This window comes from Zalophus californianus, chromosome 8, assembly GCF_009762305.2.
Source record: "Zalophus californianus isolate mZalCal1 chromosome 8, mZalCal1.pri.v2, whole genome shotgun sequence".
Taxonomy (NCBI): domain Eukaryota; kingdom Metazoa; phylum Chordata; class Mammalia; order Carnivora; family Otariidae; genus Zalophus; species Zalophus californianus.
This window is the reverse complement of record NC_045602.1, coordinates 121,258,655-121,262,517: the sequence shown is the minus strand read 5'-3', so window position 1 is coordinate 121,262,517 and position 3,863 is coordinate 121,258,655.

Genomic DNA, 3,863 nt, shown 5'->3' with positions numbered 1-3,863 from the left:
ACATCGATGCCGACCACATTAGAGTTAATTTGTACAGGCAATTAGCTGTGCTCCCTCCTTCATGCTAACTGCTTCAGATGTGCTTGTGCCCTGGGGGGCGTCAGTAGGTGCTTGGTTCAAGCCTGGCCCTGGTGAGCCTTATTTTGGGCATCCTGATGCTCAAAAGGAGTCCTTGATCCCCCAGACGTGGGTTAGATACAAGCTCTGTGACCTTGGGTGATGTCTCTTGACTTCTCTGACCCTCAGTTTTCTCGTCTGTCCAATGGGGATAATTACACTGATCTCATGAAGGGGCTGTGAGCATTCAATGTGGAGATATATGTCCCAGGTCCTGGGGGATTAGGCCGTCTCCCTCCTTCCAGTGTCCTTGCAAGGATGGCTCCTTTTTCAGGCCTGGTGGCCAGCCCTGGGCACTACTGCTCCGGCCAGAGATGCTCCTGTAAGGCGTCTGGGGACTGGGTCTGGTTCTTGCCGCCCCCCCATCCTGACCAAATATCCACCCTCATTTGCACTCTGGGGCATCTCTGAGGCCTTCTGCTTCTCCCGCGCCGCAATCCCTCCACTCCCAGGGAAGCTCTAATTGCCTCTCTCCAGCCCAGATCTCTCCTTGTTCATCCAGGTCCAAAGCTCTCCACCCGATGCCACAGCCCCAAAGCTGACTCCTCCATTTGTCCTGCCCCAACACCCCAAATAGGTTCACTTTCTAGGCTCCTGATTTCTAATAGCCTCTCCGCCTTGGCTGTGAATCCAGCAGTTCCCACAGAAGCCATGGGGTGCTTTTTTCTCCGCTCACCCACCCACTGGCCCTGCAGAAAGATCCCCCTAATGTGACTTCTGCCTTGCTTCTCCACTCCACCCCGCCTACCCATTTCTGCCTTGTCTACCCCCATCTTCTCCCCCCATGGATGCCTGTCTTGGGCTATTGTCTCCTCCCAACTCCCATCCTCCACACCTTGGCTCACTGTCCTTTCTGCACGGTGAAGCTTGTCCCTGTTCTCAAACTGTGACCTCTCCTTTCAGTTATGGACTTATATACACAGCCAACTTCTTTACATTTCCACTGGGATGTCAACCTGAACATGTCAGAACCTGAGTTCTTAACCTTTCTCTCTCCCACCTGCCCACAGTGCCCCCCCCACCTCTCCCCCAATCATCTTCTTTTTTGAGTATTCCCAGGTCAGGACATGGCCACTCCACCCACCAGTGGCTGAAGCCAGAGACTTGGGGGTCACCATTGACATTTCTCTTCCCCTCACCTGCCACATCCAATCAATAAGTCCTGTTAATTTTGTAGAGCTTTATTGAAGTATAATTGACATACAATAAACTGAATGTATTTAAAGTGTACAATTTGAAAAGTTTTCACATATTTATACACGTGGAAACCATCACCACATTCGAGACCATGAACATACCCATCACTCTCAAAAGTTTTCTCATGCTCCTTTGAAATACTCTCTCCTCTCCCTCCCTGTCTCTCTCCTCCCATCCCCAGTCAACCATGATCTGCTTTCTGTCACTATAGACTAGTTTGCTTTTCCTAGAACTTTATATAGACCCATCTGGGTTGTTGTGTGTATCTCTAGTTCATTCCTTCTTATTTTTGAATAGTATTCTGTTGTATAAATATGTTACAACCGGTTTATCCATTCACCTGTTGATGGACATTTGGATTATTTCCAGTTTTTGGCTATTACAACTAATGCCGCCATGCACATTCCTGTACAAGTGTTTGCACGGGCATATGCTTTCATTTCTTCTGGGTAAATACGTAGGAGTGAAATGTCTGGATTGCTTATTGGTATAGGTTTAACTTTTTAAGAAAACTGCTGAAATTTGTCCAAAATGGTAGTATCATCTTACAGTCTTACCAGCATTGTTTTGAGAGTTCACTGTCACCTTTGTAATCCGTTATTCATTCAACAGCCGGGAGGAATTTTTATCAGGTCATTGTCATGCTCAACATCCTTCGATAGCTTCCCACTGTTCTTAAATAAAATGAATGGATGGAAACAACCCAAGTGTCTACTACAAAACCTATATGCAAATGCTCATAGCAGCACTATTCATAATAGCCAAAACATAGGAACAACCCAAATGTCCATTGACTGATGAGTAGACAAACAAAATGTGCTATATCCACAGAATGGAATATTATTCAGCCACAAAAAAGGATGAAGTACTGAGTCATGCTACAACATGGGAAGACCTTGAAAACATGATACTAATTGAAAGAAGCCAGACACAACAGACCACACATTCTTATGACTCCATTTATATGAAATGTCTGGAAGGGACAAATCCACAGAGACAGAAAATAGATCAGTGGTTTCCAGGGGCTGGGGAAAGGGGGGAATGGGAAGGGACTGCTAATATGTCTGAGGTTTCTTTTTGGGGTGATGAAATATTCTGGAATCAGAGAGTAGTAGTGGTTGCACAACCCTGAATTTACTAAAAACCACTACATTGTTAAGCAATTAAAATGGGTAAATTGTATTGTGCGTGAATTTTATTTCTGTAAAAATCCTAGAACTAAATGTGAAATCTAAAACTATAAAACTTTTTTTTTTTTTTTTTTTTACCATGGCCCACAGGCCTGCATGCTTTTTTTCTATTCTTTTTCTCAACTTCCTCTTTGATTTTTTCTTCTGCCATCAACTTTCCCCTTGCTTTCTGGCCTTTTTTGACTTCTTGGGAATGTGGTCTGCCCCTTTTTACCACAGGACCTTTGTATATGTTACTCCCTCTGGTTTTAAAGCTCCCTCCCTACTTTTGCACTCTTATGTGTCTAGGACTTACTAATTTTTCTGTTTAATGTTTCTTTTTCAGAGAGTTTGACGCTCTTACCCTCTCTTATCTACATTGTCTTTTTTTAATAGCCTATCTTCCTGTCTCATTATCTATCATCACATTCTATATTGGTCAGCTATTGCTGTGTAACAAAAAAAAAAAAAAAGAAAAAAGTGGGGGCACCGCATCTCATCTCAGTGGTATTCAATAGTAAACATTTATCTCATTCATGAGATGGTGGCTCTGCTTTCATCCATCTCCTGGGACCAGCAGGCTAGCTAGGGTATGTTCTCATGGCTCTGGCTGAGTGTAAGAGGACAAACCTCATTGTGTAAGTACATTCCAAATTCCTGCTTATGTCATGGCTACTCACATTCCACTGGCCAAAATTTTGCCCCAAATCCATGGACAGAAGGACCGTTGTATGGTCAAATCTTGACATAAAGAAGGGTGGGGACTTGGAGCCAATCTTTCAACCTACCCCATACCCTTCACTTGATCACACTGAATAATTGATTATTTCTTTCTCTTTATTTGATGATTTATTTCTTTATTTGATTATCTGTTATTTGTTTGTCTCCCCCTGGCCTGCATTCTTCATGTGGGCATGGTATGCCTGGCCCATTTACAATTGTATTCCTCAGTGCTTAGCTCTGTACCTGGCACATATTAGACAATCAATATTTAAGTAATTGTTTGAATGAATGAGTGAATGAATGAAGTAACTTTCTTTCTCTTAGCCTCTTTTCCTTGCCTGTAAAATGGGGATTATAATCTTTAGATCACTGAGCTGTTGGGAGGATTCCATTTAATTGAGGCTTTGTTATCTGGAAGGCCCTTAGGATTTGGTAGTTGAAGGTCCAGTTCAAACTTAAGGACCCATCCTGACCCAGGGAACCCTACTGTTTAAGGGCCCAGCACATCCTCCATCCCCTTCACTAGGGAGCACACTTCATGCTCCTTCTGTAGGCCAGTGAACTGCATCCAGGTTCCTGGAAGTCAGCATCCCCAGTCTGAGTGCTCCCAGGTCCCACTGCAGAATGGATGCCTCGACCCACATAAGGAACATCTGT